This window comes from Tiliqua scincoides, chromosome 1, assembly GCF_035046505.1.
Source record: "Tiliqua scincoides isolate rTilSci1 chromosome 1, rTilSci1.hap2, whole genome shotgun sequence".
NCBI lineage: Eukaryota > Metazoa > Chordata > Lepidosauria > Squamata > Scincidae > Tiliqua > Tiliqua scincoides.
Genome location: NC_089821.1, coordinates 156,731,368 through 156,751,225, shown reverse-complemented (window position 1 = coordinate 156,751,225; position 19,858 = coordinate 156,731,368). Strand labels below are relative to the sequence as shown.

General features: G+C 44.4%; 1 protein-coding gene across 1 annotated transcript in view; it reads left to right on the top strand.

Moving 5' to 3' along the window:
* Positions 1–894: 894 nt before the first annotated feature.
* VSNL1 (visinin like 1) overlaps positions 895–19,858 on the top strand; it is a 110,726-nt gene continuing 91,762 nt past the window's right edge. The window contains exon 1 of the mRNA XM_066639855.1: positions 895–930. The gene's annotated coding sequence lies outside the window, so the exon portion shown is untranslated. The remainder of the gene's footprint in view (positions 931–19,858) is intronic.

The following is a 19,858-nucleotide window of genomic DNA, read 5'->3' as shown; positions in this document are numbered from 1 at the left end:
AAGGGCTTTTGTGTAGTGTTGGGTGTCCTGCTGACCTGAGGACTGGGGGCACTTGCCATTGAGGAGCTGGTGAGTGAACTTATGGGTGCTTGTCCTGAGTTCTATAGCAGCATTAAAAAAAATTTAGCAATCACAACCCATGATGGACCTTTTCTCCAAATGTGTCCAATCCCCTTTTAAAGGCATCCAGGCCAGATGCCTTCCCCACATCCAGTGGCAAGGAGTTTTGCCTGAGAGAGTGAGTAAATGGCCACTGGCAGAATGACTGTTTCCCCAGCACTGTGTGCTCCAAGTTCTTAAGTTCTGATATTCCGCCCCTTGCCCCACCCCAAGAATTCCCTCTTCATGCCCATCCTTCTTCCTCACTAAATTCTGCATAGAGAAAGCAAGGACCAGAGCAGGCTTCCCCACCCACACAGAATGATGCCAGCACCCAAGCAGCTGCACCCCCCTGGCTGGCCACTCTTGCCCTTCCCAACCCACTGGGAGCTGCGTGGGCAAGCAGTGGACTTGGAGCACTTCCCTTCTGTGGGCAGGAGCGTCATGCCTTGGATTGAGCGTGCTCAGCCCGGCAGGAGCATGCTCAGTCCCCGCAAAGCCGCGGCTGCGATTGTGAACAGTGTGCCGGCGAGGGTTTCGCTGGCAGGCGCGTGCGCACGGCGGCTCCATCCAGCAAGGGAACCTTGAATTTCTTCGGGATTCCTGATCTGCAGTGCAGAGTAAAGCGGAGGAACGTGTTGCAGCTGGTGCTGCTGCTGGGTTTGCAGGAGCGACCCAAAAGGGATTTAAACGCTAGAGAGAGGACGCCCGGACCAGCTTACTCCTGATCCTGAAGAATACCTTCGTTATCATTATCAGTTTCTGAAAAAAAAAAAATCTGCATCGTTGAGTTTCAGCCTCTGCTGTAGGGGACAGCCTACATCCCAAACTGTAAGTGTTCTCTCTCGGCACTCTTGGATCAATCACCAACTTGCAGCCCAATCCTAGCCACCCTTTCCTGGGAGTAAGCCCCATTTACTCTAATGGAACTTGCTTCTGAGTAGGCAGGCATAGGATTGGGCTGTTAAAGTCTGACTGATGCAGGGGCATCCAAAGGAAATCTCTGTTGGGCTTGCATCATCACCACCACCACCAAATCTGGTTATTTGATAAGAATGCAGAATGGGGGGGGAGCAGCAGCTTGGAGTGGTGATGATTTTTTTTTTTTAGCTGAAGAGTTTGGGGGGGAGTGAAAAGAGAGAAAAGAGGCGGGAGGAGATAATTGCCAGTGGTTTCTAAAGAAATCTATAAATAGAAGCAGTTTTCCCATACAAACGCAAAATCTGTAGATGATGCAAATCTGGCAAAGTTTTCTCTCCAGGCTCTGGCTGATGGAATCAGATGGGAAATGAAGACAGTGTCAATTAGGTGTCAAATCCGTTTGCCTTCGTCTACAGATTTCCCCTTCCTCCTCCTCCCCCCCCCCCCTCTGTGTAGAAGCCTTTGAAAGTGAGGGGGGTGATTGAAATGTATCTAGAGAGTGGTCTTGTGTGTGCCATATGTTGATACTTAGAAGCTTAAACCATATGCTTAGGATATCTCTATTCTCCCCTCCCCACCCCTTTTTGGGAGGGTTTAGAAATCATTGTAGCAAAGTTCAGTGATACCTTTCATGATAATAATTTTTTTAAAAAATCTTGCGTATATTGGCTTTTATTTGTTGTCCAAATGGAGAGAAAGAGCACCCACCAAAAAAAAATCAACCTAAGCTGTTTTAAGACAAGAAAAACCGCATGATCTGGCTTTTCCAAACACATCCACACGAATATAAGGACCTGGAAAGCAACTGTGGATCTCGAGATGCATAATTGGCATCTGGCAGTCTGCTTCTAAAGCTGGCTGCACGGCTGAAAGTCTTTATTTTCCAAGCCGCTTTCACTTGGAAGCACCAGGAAGGAAAAAAAAAAAGATTGCTTTGGTTTCCCAGTGCAACGAGACCCTGTGAGAAGGATCATTCTCCGCAAGGTCATCCGACCCATTGTAGTGATTTGAGATCTTTATTTATTTATTTAAGGCGGCAAAGGACTTCGAGCCCAGTCCTATCTATGCATGTCTACTCAGAAGTGCATCCCATTTTAGTCAATGGGCAGCCTTAGGGCCCAATCCTATCCACATTTTCCTGGGAGTAAGCTCTATTGACTATGATGGGACTTACTTCTGAGTAAACATGCATAGGCTTGGGCTGACAGCCCAATCCTATCCACACTTTCCTGGGAGTAAGCCCCACTGACTCTACTTCTGAGTAGCCATGCATAGGCTTGGGCTCTTCGTGGGCTCACTTCCTCGCTGTTCCTTGCGTGTATGTGGGGGGGGGGGCGATCGATTCCCCTCTTTGACTAGGAGCACGCGATGTTTACACGTGCAGTATATTTTAAGGAGCAGGGACTGGTGTTTGAACGCGTGCGTCTGTACGAGGGAAAGAGGTTTCTGGGGGCGTGAGGGCGCCCCAGCCTCTGCCTGTCTACTCAGAAGTCGGCCCAATTGGAGTCAGCGGGGCTTCCTCCCAGGTAAGTGTGGCTAGGGGTGGGCTGTGGGTGTGCGAGGGAGAGCAGCGCTGTGGAGCAAGCGCTGAGCAGGCGGTGCCAAGGGAGAGGACGGTGCAAGGAGAGGGGGTCGTCGGAGGAGGCGGCAGAGAGGAGCCGCGCGCGAGACCCAAACAATGGCCAAGCAGGTTGAGACGCCTCCTCAAAGGGGCGCGCGGGGCGTTCCACTCGGCGCGAAGCAGCCAATCAAAGCGCGCTCTGATGTCTCCTGGAGGTGTCTCCAGCCCTGCTCACTGCAGTGTTCCACCCGATTAAGACTGCGGCCCTCCTGGGCGCCCCGGCTTGGGAGCTGCGCACCCTGTGGAGTCAGGAGGGAACTCGCTCCCGTGCACATGTGCCTTGCACGGTTTGACGCTGTCATGTCAGGTCATGCACAGGCATGCACCAGGGAGGCCAAGCTGGTAATACATCAAGTACAGCTGTGCAGGAGGCACTCACTGCCCTCTCCCTCAAAGTAAAAAAGAGGTGGGAAAGCCTGGATTGGGAGGGGAAACACCCCCCCATGCGCAGGGTGACCAGATGCAGTGGAGGACAGAGTGCCTACACCTTTAACCACTGTCTAGAAGAGGGAATTCAGGCATGTGCAGCTCAGCAGGGAAGGGTTTCAAAAGCTGCACCTGCCAAAATCCCCTCTTCTATACCATGGCTAAAGGTATAGGCACCCTGTCCTCCATTGGATCTGGTCACCTGCCCATGCAAGGCAGATTTCCATTACCTATCCAAACATGCCAAATTAAAGCCATTCTGATAGTGTGGCGTTGGTGAACGCACCCAATTTTTTAGCCCAGAAGAGCAAAACCCACCTGAGGCAGGCCGGCGTCTCTTTAATCCGACGTTGGTAAGGGTTGCAAAGAGGGGAAGAGAGAAGGTGTCATCATTCTTGTGAGCTGGAAAAAGCCCACACACATCCTGATCGTTTGAGCAGAGCAGGATCTGTGGTGAGAAGACCATCTGACAGATGGAAGCACACACTGCTCAGTTATGCCAAAGGACTGGAATTTGAGGAAATTAAGTCCTTTGCCTATCCCTGCTCCAATAGTCTCTCCTCACCCGCCCACGGAGCAAAAACAAAACCAACCAAAGCTATGTGGATTCACACACACAAGCCCTGCTTCCCTTGTGTCCCTTTACAGAATACAGTACATATTTATTTATCCCTAACACAATCTCACTCTCTCCTTTACTCTTGGCATGTTGTCTTCCTTTTCAATGCAACATCAACCCTAAGCATGCACTGAGCAAGCTTTTTCTTATAGTTCACTGCCTGCACATAACTATTGCAAATCTTCCCTGTGCACATACATCTCCTCTCATTTTCTCAATGCATGCCACATCTCTTCACAGTTTCTTATCCAAACAGATCAAATTTCCTGCCTCTCCCTTTTTTCCCTCCACAAACCAAACTTGGTAATACACATTGCCTTGAAGCACCTTGGTTGAAAGAGCTCTTGCTTCTCTGACTGCACAAGCCTATATATGTCTACTCAAAAGTAAACCCCACTGAGTTCAGTGGGACTTTCTCCCATGTAAGCGTGCAGAGGATTGCAACCTGACTCCCATATTCCTCTTCCCTTTTGTTGGAAATAGCTGGCAAACATAATTCCCCTCATTCATCTCTCAGAATTAGTTTTTGTCTCTTTTGTTTGTTTGTTTGTTTGTTTGTATTTTTCATCTTACATGCACTGTTTTCCACTCCTACTTGTTTGGAAGCTAGTAGGTGTCCTCCTTCTTTAAATCACTTTGGACAGTTTCTCTGGCAATGAACTGCCTGATGCTTGTGGGGCAAGTAGCTGAGATAACAATTGTCCAACTCCAGGATATCCCACCACATGAGCAGTTGGAAGGACAGAAGGTGGCAGAAAACATAGGGCTAATGTTATGTAACTGTGCTAAGGCAGTTGTGGGAGGGGCCAGACCTGAAGAGAAAGAGATAGAAGGAAGAAGGACAGTTTGTGGAGTTCTGTGGGATAACAAGGTCTCAGTGGTTGAGAAGGATTTGCAGAAGGAACAAGAAACCCTTTCCTGTATTCATCTTCTATCAATCAGCTTCAGAGCTGCTGCAGACCCAGTTGACCATAGTGCTTCAGTCGACCCAGTTGACCTTGCTTTTTAGAGTTGCTCTGCTATCTCTTAAGAATATAGCCATCTAGTCATCAGTGCCTCTGTTGGAGGTTTCCATCCTCTCTCTTCATCCGAGTGTTATTTGGGAGGGGAGGACATTTAGATTGCATGTCTTCATCTCTCCCTTCCAGACAGAGCTGTCCTCCTCACAACACAATGGGAAGTGGTGGCTTAGGGTAGCAGGTGGTAGAGAGGATGCTTCTAACCTTGTGTTGTTCAAAAAACAAGCTCTAGCAAAAAAGGTAGAGGAGGGGGTAAGGTGTCATTTTGTCTTTTTGCTTCAGGACAACATCTGAAATCAGCATCACTTAGAGATGAAAACTCTACAGGGATTTCACAGAAGCAGAGGGCATAGTAAATTCTCTGCATTGACTGTATCACAGGAAGGGTCAGGGTCTCTTTAGTCTGGAATACCAAAGTCTTCTGCTTTGTTACAAGAGCAGCAGCAAAGCAGCAGCAACCCTGGATGCTCTGGGTTTTTGGCAGTCACCGCAAAGCAGTAGTGTATAAACATGCCAGACTCTTTCAGCTGCATTTGGTTGCTGCTGCATTCGAGGATGGACTCCCTCTGCAGAACATAAAAAATGAGAGGGGGGGGGGAAGAAACAACAACAGTGCTACTTTGAGATAGCCTTGTTTGCTGGCTACATTATGCACCCTCATCTGTATGAACATGTCATCCAGTGTTTTCACATTTAAGCAATGAGTGGCGTCATTAAGAATTGTACCGTTTTACATGAAGATGCAATGAAAGGTTACATGTACTTGATCTCCCATACCTTTCTACCAGTACTGAGAGGGGAAAGGGGAATGCCTGTCCTTTTGGGGCATGCGTGTTATTCCCTGAATGCTTTTCCAAGATCCATTTGAAAAAGATCTCACAGTGAAGCGTTCAAATAAAGTCATTATGATTTCATTAGGAAAAGCAGTAGCCTTTCACTGCACATATGTGTCCTTCAGAGAGAGCAGGGTGTACATTCTTCATTAGTTTAAGATCTTTGGGAGATTTCAGGCTTTATTTTTTTTACCCAGAGAAATGAGTAAATAGCATTTGTATGTTGACATCAGATTATACTATGAAGCCCTAATAACAGGAAGCCATTGAAAAGGTGAGAAGCTGCCTTTTTCATTGCATTGTGATTGGTCACAAAAACCATATTGCTTTGTCGCACAGTCACTTCCCATCTGTGGCTAACTCTGCGTTACATAACTGTCTTTAACATCTTAACAGGGGCACTTGCTGCTTTGACAGGTTTTTTTGGTTTTTTTTTAAAAGACAAATGAACTCTGCAGTATTAGTTCAGCTGGGAAAAATATATCAACTCAGAAAGCATGAACAGTGTAATATGTTCTAGTAGAAAAAAGTTCCACTGGATTCTGAGTTACCCATGCATCTTACGAGGCTACAACACATTTTTTGCCCCCGCTATCACCGGGGGAAAAAAAAAGAAAGAAAGAAATAAGCAAATGGCTTTTTAGTAATTTAGCCATTTTTTGTAAAAAAGTGAATGCGTCTATAGGAAGTCAGTGAATATGATTTTGGGAGTCTGCCTTGCGATGTTTAAGCTCTCAGGCCATTTACTGTGAAATTACAAACATGCCACTATGACATATAAGGACATATCTTATGTTTTGACCTTTTAAAAATCTGTGATGTGTGAACTGTTATTTTTTAAAGTGGTACACATTGGTAGTAGCAGTGAACATTTGACAAGGATACATGAAGCGGGGGTTTTTTCTTAGATTTTGAGGAGGGGAAAAGCCCTTTTTCATCAGCGAGACTTCAAATTGTGGAAGAAACATTGAGTGGTTCATTAATACATTGATTAAAATGTTAAGAAGTTTTCTAATACAAGAAATAGGTGCAGGATTGTGAAGCCGTTTATTGTGACACTCAGCATTTTGTCTGTTATGGTGTTGCGTAACCTTGATGCCGCTGAAGTAAATGTCAGAGATGTCTGTTAACATAAACCTACAAAAACACTCCATCTTTTTAATCACCCAGGGCTCCTTAACCCATGGACACACATTGTCTGTGTCACCTCATGTACATCAATTCATGCACATTTCATCACTTGACACAATGCACATATAGGGTACACGTGTTTTTCTACATGCCAGGGATATGTAGGAAATTTGCCTTATGTGAAGCATTCCTTACAAAACCCTAATCTTTGCTGTAGAATGGCATAACTTGATCCTGTCAAACCTGCCTTCTTGTTCCTTGTTTCTCATTGCTTTCGGCATGTTGAATAGTTTGTGGGTGATTGCAATGGATGTGTTTTACATCTTTTCCACTCCCCGCCTCCACATCTTGACAGTGATGGAGGATCAGACTAGTTTGCTTTACTGAAATGCAGAATTATTTATTTTGTTTTCTGTCTCTGTGTAACCCATTGCAATCTTTCCCCCACTGCTCCCAAATCACAGTTGTAAAACTTTCAAAGCTCTCATCTGTTACAACTTCTTTTCTGCCAAGAGCACACAGCCCTTCCTGTCCTTAGGCCGGATGGTTTTCCCCTAGCTGGCCTTCTTCATTAGCATCTTCTTTTTTTCAGTCCCTCTCTCTGTCACCCATCATTTCCTCACCTCTGTAATTTTCGGCCCATTGCCTCCTTTGTGCTACTTATCAGCCGCCTTGCCAGTCAGCAGCCTCATTGTCTTACTAACATCCGAGTTTCTCTCTCACCTTTCCTCATCAAGAGCATACAGCTTTTTCTCACATCAGGTCCTTTGAGGTCAGGCCACAATTCCTTTTTTCACTGACCTTTCTGTACACTTCCCTTATAGTCTAGTCTACCTTATTTTAACCTGAAAGTCATGTTTTCAGCCCAGGACCTACTCTACTGTCTTCTTTCAACTGCTGTTCCTTTATTGCATGTTACTTTCTCCCTAGTCTGCTTCCTAGTGAACATATCAGTCCACAGTCCCTCCTGTACTGTCTGTAGCCCTGTGCAAGGGTTTTCTACACACAAACCGCCCTTCTACTTCCCTTACCGATACTGGAATCTGTTTCCAAGAGTTTCATTTGCTGAGCAGCTAAATTCCAGGATTCGTTTTTTCTCACTAGTCTCAGGCTGTGTAAACAATAGGACACTTTCCTTATCTCCTCCCTGGGGAATGGACTGGTTTTTGAACATGAGGCGTAGAATTGTGTCATGAATTTATGCATCAGTTTTTATAGTTGCCTTTTAATGTTCAAGGGAGATGTTGCATTAAAGGCAAACTGATAGCCAGTTTATAAGCAAAATCAAGTGACCCAGCTTTTTCTGTACTGTATCACTTGGATGGGAGGGGGTGAGGGGTGACTATTCACGGTGAGGCTGACCCCTTCTCCTTGCCAATTAGTTTTCTGCATGCAGAGGGGAAGCCTCTCTCTTTTTAGTGATGGTGTATCTAGAACCCCACCTACAACTTCAAGTGGTGCAGTCCAGGAGAAGGTCTACTAATTGATGCTATTGATTATAGAATATGACCCAAAATAGGCCAATTGCCTGGAGTTAAACCTCAGGCCTTACCTTGTTTAGCTGATAAGGGCTGGTTCAGTATTTAGAATATACTAGAGTACTAATGAGCAGCAGAACTGGAGATTCTGCATTTTCTCCTTCAAGAGACTTGATTTTTCTAGTCTTGCATACTTATCACAGACAGTACGTCCCTGGCTGAATGAAAGACTCTGAAACATTCCCAGTTTATTACGCCTGCTTGAGAATTTTATATATTAGCTGTGACAAAGTAATATGTTGGTTCTGGAACTAGATGTCCTGGATTCAAGTCCTCAGCTCCCATCATGAGCCACTGAGGGCCAAATCCTAACCAACTTTCCAGCCATGCCAATGGGGTGTGCATTGCATCCTGTGGTGGGAAGGTAATTATGGAGGCCGCCACAAGGTAAGAGAACATTTGTTCCCTTACCTAGGGGTTGCATTGCAGCTGCACCAGTGCTGGAAAGTTGGATAGGATTGGGCCCTTAGGCTGCAATTCTATGCATGCTTACCTGGAAGTGAGCTTCATTGACCTCAGTGGGACTTACATGTGAGTAGATGTACATAAGATTTCAAAGTGAATGGCATGTATCTTTTTATCTCATAAAGTAGGGTTGCTAGTGTTAAATCTTGTCTGTTGAGTTAAGCTAAGAGAATGAATAGCTTTAAAACATGGAGCTTCAAACTCTGATGTTGCATTAATATTAACTGCTATTAATACTAACCAGCATTCCCTGTAAGGGGTCCATGCTCATGCGCAAACCCCTTCTGCAGCTGTGCAGCATCACCACTTGTCGCGACACCACCTCCAAACATTCAGCGATGACATCATCGCTGTGTGGGTCTTGGCAGGGAGGTGTATGGCAACTCAGCCGCACACCTTAGAGAGAGCACTGGTTACAAATTTTTATATTAATACTAATTAATTAATTAGTTAAATTAATACTAATTACAGCCCAATTCAATCTTGAGTTTATGGCGCCAGATCTCATAGTCTGCCACTGTAAGTTCCAGTGTGGCATTGCAAAAGGTGTGCTGCTGTCATGTGCTGTGGGACTGCTACTGCAAATGGCTAGAGACCCCACATGTATACCAATGCCTTACTTGCTGGAGTAGGTGAGGTGGCTATATTGGTGAGATGTAGGCAGTTCAGGGGAGGAGCAGACGGGGAACGGGGCCAGCAATTGTGGTTTAAGGGTAAGAGGGGTGGATCTCTGTGGCAGTTGCACATGTCATGATCCTATCCCCCTTTTCTCAGCCCAACATTCCAAGGAGCTTCTTGAAGCTCCTTGAAATTACCCCAGCCAAATAGTGGCCAATGGAAGCATTTTTTTCTTACCAAAACGATATTTTTACTTACCAAACCTGGGCCATCTGGTCACCCCCACCCACCCACCCACCCACCCTAGGGTGCAGCACACACTCATTAGTGCTGCTGCATCACATAGGCTGGTGGAGGATAGGATTGGGGCATGAATTTTCTAATACTAATGTAGTTTTCCCTAAGGTCCTCAGTGAACAAAAATGAAAAAAAAATTATCATTTGGAAGCTTAAACTTTTATTAGCATTCACAATTCTTCTTCATACTTTTTGTTTATGTATAGCGTTATTGCTTTTGAAACATGCAGAACGTGTATATTATGTGCTGCTTCCTCTGTTCACGGAAGGCACTTCCAGTGGCGGAAGTGCTAGTTGAAGGATGTCAAACATAAGGCTTGCGGGCAGATGTGCCCCTGGAAGCTCTTTATTCTGCTCCTGTTATAACTGGGCTCTCCCAGCACAGCCCTTTCAGCAGTGCAGCTTCTCCCCAGCATCATTTTGCAGAGCACCTCTCACCTGCTAAATTGCAAAGTGAAGCCTCAGCAGTAGCAATGCTGCTGAAAAGGTGGACACACTCTCCCGTATTTTAAAAATATGATCAAAGTTAACATATTTTCTCTTCTGCCATTTGCAACAGATGAGTTCCTATTTGAAAACAAAGTGCTTATTCCTGGCCTTCATCTGCTTAATTATGTCACTTCCTGCTTAATTGCAGCCCTTCTGGCCCTCAATAGGTGCCATGAACACTCTTTGAAACGAGTTTGACATCCCTGGGTGACATAGTAATATTTTTACACAAGCAAAAACACAGGTCCTTTCCCCAAGAACCTTATCATCAAGAAAGCAAACAGGAAGAGGCAAAAGTGAAAATCAACAGAGAGGGGAGGAAAGAAAGATAATAAACGATGGATTTTAAGACTGGGAATGAAGACTATCAGCCCAATCCTATGCATGTCCACTCTGAAGTAAGCCCCATTACAATTCATGGGGTTTACTCCAAGGTAAGTGTGGATAGGATTGCAGCCTAAGGGGCTTAAGCCCAAAAAAGCATCACGGAAAAGGTAGGTTTTGAGGGAAGAAGGCAGAAAACAGGTCAAAGAAGAGAGCAGTGTGACACCTAGTGAAATATCACTTGTGAAGGTAGTGGTTTCTCTCCTGGAGAGCGGATCTGACTTTTTAACGAGAAGGATTGTTTATCTGGATTTGAAATCCTAAGTTAGAGAGAGGAAAACATAATGTGGAATTTCAAGACTCTGGAAACTCTTGTGGTATTGTAGTTTAAACACAGCCAGGCCTAGAATTTCATTCCACAATTGCAGCCTCCAGGGGATTAAGTGGGCTTTTTTAAAGAAAGATGTTCAGGCTTTGACTAGGAGCTCCAGTAGCACTGCAGCACTAAGAGTTAAAATCCATGCCAGAGTTCCAGTTAACTCATTTGAAGCAGTGAAGCCTGTTAAAAGAAGAGAACATGAATTGGCATATATGTGTGATCAACCTTCAGGTACACATTGATCAGAGTATTAATTATTACTCTGTATTATTAATAATAATTGTCTTCATATGGTTCTACTACCTACCATCTATTGGTGCTCAGGGATATTTATATAAAATTCCACAATGCCATCCAGAGTTCTTTTAAACCAACCTTACAGTATTTGACAGAAGATGCAATATGTCATAAAAATGCTTAAAAGTCTCAAGAACAGAAGAGCAAACAATGGTGAAGCATGGCAAATAAACAACTGTTGAAGAATTGAGATCAAGGTGGAGAATCAAAGATGACTATCTAGAAACTACCAGTAGCTTGCAGCAGCAGCAGCAAGGTCACTCACCTTTGAATGGTGCCACCATGGAATTTCTAAACCTATGGGTAGTAGACACCTGTACAGAAGCATAGAAGGCCAGCAGGTCATAATACTATAAATAACTTATCTAGTTCTACAGTGTCTGCTACTAGGCCATGGGGAGGAACATTGGGGGGGGGGGACATTAGGACAGTGGCATAGCTAAGGGGTTGTGGGGGTAGCGGTCGTACCAGACAACAAACTTTAGAGGAGCAACAAGCTGAGCTTGACACTAATGGCCAAAATTGTTAAAATCTTGGTATGTACAAATAATACTATCAAGTTATATATCATTGGAAAGGTAATTTAATGCAGAATGCAGTGAAACAAACGACATTAGAATAACTGTATTTTATCAAAAGTTATGGCCAATCACCCAGAAAATGAAAACACAACTGCCTTAAGGAACAAAAACTGGATTTCTTTAACTCAAAACTGACCTATGAGACTGATTGTTCTGAGAGCCAATGAGATGTTATTATGATGCAGCATGGAACCAATAAGGTGTTAATATGAGTCAGCTCTCATTTCCATGTATCATTAATATAGCTACTCCTGCTAACTGGTAAAGAGGCCTTTTTTCAAGTGGTGCTCCTCTTATATTTATGCAGGGAGAGATAAATATTCACCCCAGCACAGTGTCTCTAACCAATAAGGGGCAAACTTTTTATTTATTTACTTAATTAAATTTGATTTTGTCTTGGGGGGCTACAAAATCTTCTTTGATCCCAGGTAGCAGATAGATGCCTTAGCTATGCCACTGGCTGGAGGGAGGTGGCAGATCAAGTGGGTGGTGAGCTGCTGGGGGGAGAAGGTAGGTTTCCCCCCAGTTTGCACTTTTCAAAAAGCCCGGGCGTGATGTCATTTCTGGTTGTGACATCACTTCTGGGGCATCATTTTGAGCTCCGCACCAAGCTACACACTCATTAGCTACGCCACTGCATTAGGGTTTGGTGTTTTGGGATTTTCTAGACGCTGAATTTTCAGATTTTATCACAAAAATTACCCAGTCTTAAGCCAGGGCAGCATCAGTGGCCAGCACACTGCCCCAGCAGTCGCTTGGAGACCTCTCTTGTGCAAGCAGAGAGGACGCAGTGCCTGTACTGAGGCCAGCACCAGACAGTGCTGAGCCTCAGTGCCAGGAAGACGATGGTGGGGAGCGGCCAGCAAAAGTGCTTCCGTTGGCCAGCAGTGAAGCTTTTGGGGGTGGGGGAAGGTGAGGGGAGGGCGTAAGGGTGGGGGAGGGCAGGCTGAGGGGAAGATTGGCCACAGGAGGGGGCCAGAGATGGTGGCAGAGCCTGCCACCGAATCCTATACCCCCCCTCCAGCTGTAGAGCCTTACACAGACCTTGTCCTGTGCCAGCAAATCAGTTGGCACAGCTCCGAGGAGACCCATTGGGGCCACCTGGGCTTGAGACACAGCTGCGGCAGCTCTCCCAGCCCCACTGGATGTAGCAGTGGCCATTTTGGCGCTGCTGTGCCCCACCGGGTCCTAGAATTGGGCTGCCCAAAAGCATAACTTGGGTATCTTCACCTACAGAGAAATAAGGAAAAATGTTTAAGCACTCTGCTACTAATTGGATTCATCAGAAGTAAACATTTTATTAGAATAATTTCTAAATTACATTTAAGTTTTTTGCCATTTTGCATTGACTTGTGATGCTCACTCCCAATGTAGTTTTAGGACACAACCTTAGGATTTCCGGCTACAGTCCTAAGTGGCTTGTTAAACCAAGTTGTTTTGAAATATGGTAGCAAACCATAACCTTAGTGTATACATTTTCCTAAGTGTCCCTTATTCCCTGATGACATCCTTTAGTAATTTGTTCCAGTGCTTGATTATCCTTTCTGATTAAAAAAAAAAGGTACTTGAGTTCTGTGTCATTAACAATGGCTGAGTCAGTTGGTCCCTGAAGTACTGTTGTAATTAAACATACCTGAACAGTTATTGAACAACATTTCTGTAAAGGATCTATATCTGTGCTTTCAATATTTTGCAACACAATTTTGCTATGACTGTATGTTTCTGGCAAATAAGATTTCCAATAAAGATCACCTAGCAAAATATTTCTTTTTTAAGAAAGAACAGCTTTATATTAAATTGTAGCCATTATACCTAGAAGGATATCTCTTCTGAGTAATAGGTCTGAGAGAATATTGTTTCATTTAAACAGATTTTTATCCAGGTCAAATTAATTTAAAATGAGAACATCTCGTTCATAAAAGCTCATAATTAAGAACATGGGTTGCTCGCAATCTGTCGAGGTTTGCTCCCAAGAAGACTTGAAAAAGAAGGGCCTTTGATTGAAACCTTGGAAATCTCTTTATAGCCAGACAATAGTGGGGCTAGATGAAATGTAGCTCCTTATTTGTATGTCTTATTTGACCCAATCATGAACCCAATTGATAGTTATATTTCACAGAATTTTTTTTTAATCTGGAGAGGATTAAAATAGGAGGCACCAATAATATTGACAAATAAGTCAATTTGTCAATATTGACAAATAAGACAAATATTAGGAATTTAGGAGTCTCTAATGAGATAGACTGTTGCTGCTGATGTTACTGGTGAAATTACACCTGCCAACAGTACCATGTGTCCAGCAGTGCTGACATGAAGTGCCTATCAGAACACATTTCTCCATTCACTTCAATGGGAGGAACAGTTTTTGACAGGAGCCCTGGTGGATCAGTTCAAAAGTCCATTGTGTCCAACATCCTTCTTCCCACAATGACCAACCAGGTTATTGTTTGAATTCCACAAATTGGAAATAAAAGCAACAGCCTTGCTGTTCCCTAGCAAATGATATTCATAGATATCTGCCTGAGAATCTGGAGATTCCAGCATCTTGACTAATAGCCATTGATAGAGCCAGTGCTCCACCTCCAGAAGTGGCAGGTGGCTGGGTCCGCATTGTGATGAGCTGGAGATGCCTGCTGTTGCAGGTAAGACTATGCAGGGAGCGGAAAGGAGGTGGAGAGGAACAGAATGGGCAGAAGGTGGGCGGAAAAAGGAAGCAATGGGGCAAGGAGAAGAGCGGATCAGGTCTGGGCCTGATCCACCTTCATGAGTCCATGCAGATTTGCACTAGTGACGTGTTTATTTTTGAACCTGTGTTCATGTACTAGGGGGAAAAAAGATAATAAAAAGCTTTGTTTCTGATAATGAATAAAGCTCCAGTTTCTTAAGAATATACAATTTTTGCACACTCCCACATTTCTCACAAGTTCATAGTAAGTTATAGTTTTTTCTAGAACTATCAACAAATAAAAGAATTTTTATTGTTTCATAATCTTAGCCAATTAATTACAAAGCAGATGATTTTCCCACTAAATAATTAACTGCTGGTTATATTATTTATTAATTTTATAAATTTGTGTGTATTTCTAAAACTCAATAAGGCTATTTAAAAAATTTTCTTATACCTCATTATTGCCAAACAATTTAAGCAAAGATGACCAGGTTGCCTTGTTTGGAAGATATTGTTTCTTTCTTAAGTCTTAGATTCTTCACAGCCCAATCCTATCCACACTTTCCTGGGAGTAAGCCCCATTGAATCTAAGGGGACTTACTTCTGAGTAGACATGCATAGGATTGGGCAGTCGGTCTTTAACTGCAGTGGTACAACCTGAAGTTTGCGCCATCATAACCAATCACTTGATTGGTACATGAATGTTTTTGTTTTTGCAAGAATAAATGTGTTCTTCCATAGTTTTTCACATCAAAGCAATAATATACTAGCAGGACGTATGATGTGTGCAGTACAACATTGCTATGTGCTAACATGTGATTGCTAAATTTTTTTAAACTCTGCTATAGAACTTAGGTCAAGCATCCATAAGTTCACTCACCAGCTCCTCAATGACATGTGCCTGCAATCCTCAGGTGAACAGGACACCGGCACCACACAAAAGTCCTTAATGGGTTTTACTGATGGCAGCTGGCCTAGATGCCTTTAAAAGGGAATTGGACAAATTAGGGCACCAGGATACAGGTCTCTTGTCTTGTGTGCTCCCTGAGGGATCTGGTAGGCCAGTGTGTGATACAGGAAGTTGGACTAGGTGGGCCTCTGGCCTGATCCAACAGGGTTCTTATGTTCTTACTTCCACTGCAAATTTCAAGAAGTAGTAGGAGAAACAGTAGTAAGAAACAGTAGTACTGTAAGAAACAGTAGTAGGAGAGCCTTTCAAGCAACAGGGGAGATTCCTGCTGTTTTCTCCCCTTCCTCTATACACCAACACATATAAGAGGGAACCCCATCTCTCTCTCTCTCTCTCTCTCTCAAACCTTCTAAAGCACATGCGAGCTAGTCATTGCTTCAGTATGCTCATCTGACATGGATATGGGAAATTTGAATCATTAGTTAATCCTTTAATTTCAAACCAGCCTATCAGAGCTTGGGGGGGGGGGGGGCTCTTCTCCCCAAAACTGGATAAAAGGTTGCTGACCAGCTGGGTTAAGTTTTGAGATGCCCTGTAAGTAAGAGATGCTGACCTCTAAGCGCTTTCTGGTGCTGTCTGCCAGGACAGGATTGCTTCCTAAGCTGTTGTTTTTCACTCTAGTCTACAAGAAAAAGATGCTGAATTTCTTGAAGTTTCTTCTAGGGCAGGGGTCGGCAACCTTAAACATTCAAAGAGCCATTTGGACCCGTTTTCCGGAGAAAAGAAAACCTCGGGAGCCACAAAAACCTTTTGACATCTAAAATGAAGATAACACTGCATATATAGTGTTTTTTTTTACCTTTATGCTATGTATAAAAAAACTATAGTGTGTTGCATTTTTGAAATGAATGAACTGCTACAGAGAAAACAATATGTAACATATTTTAATGTTACAAGATCACCATACTCTTAAATTTAGAATTATATATAAAAAACAAAAGAGCTAAAATAAAATACATTTAAATTAAATACTAATTTATTTTCCCAGGGCCTGCCCTAGCCAATTTGGTGCTATAGGCAAGACTTGGGCTGCTGCCCTCCCTAGCAGAAAATCCTGACCAACAGTAAATAGTCATCTTTGTGTCCTTTCCACAGTAATGTAAAAGAGGTACAATGAAATACAGAATCTAATGACTAGTATTTTTCAATACAATAAAGAGATTTATAGTTATTACTCCCCCTTGTATGTCCCAATTTATAATGCACTCCCCTCTTGTATATGCAACTTTTATAATGCGCTCCCCTCTTACAGGTCCCATTTTTATAATGTAGCCCCTTCTTGTAGTTCCCTTGTAGGTGCTGGGGCACCTTCCTTATGAGGAAAGGCTACGTTTGGGCCTCTTCAGCCTAGAAAAGAGGCACCTGAGGGGGGACATGATTGAGACATACAAAATTATGCAGGGGATGGACAGAGTGTGTAGAGAGATGCTTACACTCTCACATAACACCAGAACCAGGGGACATCCTCTGCCTGTCTCCTCAGAAGTCAGCCCCAGTAGAGTCAACGGGGCTTCCTCCTAGGGAAGTGTGGACAGGTGTGCAGCTTGAGAGGGGCTCCTCTCCCTGTCTCCTCAGAAGTCAGCCCCAGTAGAGTCAATGGGGCTTCCTCCCAGGGAAGTGTGGACAGGAGTGCAGCTCACCTCGCTCCTTCCTGACCATTGCCTCAGCAGCGCTGCCTCTCCCGCGCTTCTCCGACCAGCCTCGCCTCTTCCGTTCAGCCCCCTGCCCGCTGCAGGGCGAAGGGAGGAAGAGCGCAGGGAAGAGGTGCCCGGCTGCCCCCCCGCACCTGTTCGCAGTGGGGCGCCTGCTCGCTGTAGGGTGCGGAGAGCAGGTCCAGGAGAGCGCAGCTGCCCCTGCCTGCCTGCCAAGGAATGAGCTGCTGTGTGTGCGGGGGGCGCTTTGCAGGGAAAGAGCTTGCAGGGAAGGAGCTTTGGCTTTGCAGGGAGGAGCGGCGCCCTGGCCCCGCACTCACCAGCAGCCAGCGCCTGCAGCACATCGCGCCGGAGTGAGGCGTCCTCCAGGCTGGGCAGTGGCCAAGGGGAAGGCGACCCGCTTCCAGCCCCCACTGGGGAGCCGCATCAGAGGACTGAAAGAGCCGCATGCAGCTCTGAAAACACAGGTTGCCGACCCCAGTTCTAGGGGAAGTTGTAGTTAGAACCTGGTTTTACTTCTTTTGAACTTTGCCTCTTGATCTCAACTATAGAATTTGATGGTCTGGTTTTTCCTTTGTCCCATTTTTATTCCCAATAATAATAATAAATAATAATAAAACTTTATTTCTATCCCGCCCTTCTCCCCAAAGGGACCCAGGGCGGCTAACAACATATAAAATAGATTAAAACATAATTTCACGAACAGATAAAAAAACCTTTTCCCAACAAACCTTTTCCTTTTGTTTAATTAAACAAACCTTCACAATCGGCTTGTGTTACTCGATCAAGACACAACCCAGCAAAGGATTTGAGTGTGAGGAGAAAGGAGCTGAAGTGAGCCTTCAGTTCCTAACACTCTTTTCCTTTCCATTTCCTCCATCTTTAGGTAATCCAGTGTGAAGGCTGTCAGCGGACAGGCAGACCCCCAGTAGGCTTGTACTGTGAGCATAAATTCACATTGCAAGTGGTGTCTAAAAGAATGCTAGATATACATGTGTTGCAAAACATGTGATATGTGTATTGGTGTGATCTGAGGGTGGGAAGAAGCACATGCCTTTCTCAGAGCTATAGTGGGGATCACCTCAATCTTTTTTTTTTTTAACAATACGCAGGAAATGATCTTATTTTCTCGACGTTTTCCTCTTTTTCGTAGTCCTGATGGCAGTATTAAATTTGGTAGTATTTAACAGTTGCAGTATGTTAAACCTTCATTCTCAAACACTGGGATAATAAGTCCTTCTTGATGGGCACCAGACATTTGCAGCAGGGACATGAATTTCATTCCAAGGTGGGAATTAGATGTAGCAAATACAACCAGAGAGAGACTTTCCTCCAAGTAGATGTTTAGGAATGCAAGCCACTCAAACTATCCAACTAACCATGGAAGCTGCACAGAAACAGGGAACATATGATTGCTTCTGGCCACAACAGCTTCCCCTCCTCTTGTGCTGGCTCTTTCACTGTCTTGAGTGGTTTTAGGATCATACGTAAGTCTAAAGAGCAAACTGTGTATTTGGTCCTGTATTTTTCCCTGTAGAGGAAAAAAGCAACTTGGAAAGAGTGCAAACAACTGATAGGGACAGGGTTAACCAGTCTCTCTTCACACACCCTTCCTCCAGTCTAATTCATAGCCTGTCCACAGAGGGAAAAAACTACTTGTAATGCAGAATTGGTATCAAATTGCCCTGTTGTGGTTTCCTTCTAATGCCAGTGTTGTATTGGTTCTGCAGTCCATAGATCCATACTCACACAGTGGTGAGGCTGCATATATTCAGTTGGGTTCAAGGATTCAAGGCAGTTGGCAGATGGAGGAATATACTTAGCAGGTGGCCTGGGTTCAAGACATCTGTTAAACACTTTTCATGCCAAGCCATGCACAGATAAAAAGGTTCATAACCTTTTGAGTCTTGCTTCAGAAAGGCAGCTCCTATACTGTACCAGCTGTATCCTGTGAAATTCCACGGTTTCTTATTATTCATGCCTGCTATCTTCCTGGAGGTCTTCAAGCTAAGCTGACCTCTTCTGTGCAGCTCTATGACAATCTCTTCTAACTCTGAATAAATTTGTTCAGTAAAGCCAAAATCCAGTTCAGTCCCATCATCTCTCTCAACATTTTTTTTAACCTTTCCTCAACCAAATCATCTACAAATTTGATGAGTACTTCAAAATGCCGTATAGTATTTGTAGATCTAGTCAGATGCTTGGTAGGCTGTAGCTGAGAAACACAATGATCAGAATCAGGTGCTGAAGCCATTAATTAAAATAATAGTTTGCCTGACTAGGGACCTGGGGCTACCCCATGCACTCCATTCTCCCAGTGGGGAAAGTCTACATCTTACAGGTTGGAGAATGACATTGTGGGATCTCACTTCTGTCATAAATCCAGAATGAATCCACTGAAGGAGGCTTGCTTATAGCCCAATCCCCACCCCAACCCCACCAATGCAGGCAGTGGAGTGCACACTGCATCCCAGGGTAGCGTGCAGTTGCAAAGGTAATAGCAACAGAAAGGGAGAGAGATCGGTCCAGCCGCACACAAGTGAGGGAGAAGTCCTTTAAGACCAGGAGCTTGCCTCAGCAACAGTCTCTCTCTACTTGCTCCTTGCTGATCACTGCACCAGCAAGAGTGTCGGAAGTTGCCAGAAGCCAACTACTCTGTGGTTTCTCTCTGAAGCCATTATCTCAGTCCTGGTGCTGCCTTGTGGTAGAAGGATAGGGCTTTGGGCACCTTACACTACCTTGATTACACTACACTAGTCTTGATTAGGGACTGGGGCTTGAATTGGGGCCCTCCTAACTGCTTCCTCTTCCCCTTCTGCTGCAGCCTCTTCTGCCACCCCTTCTCCAATTCTCTCTCTTTCTAGCCCCAAGGGTTCTTCCTGTCCTGATTCTCTTCTTCCCCAGTTGTCTT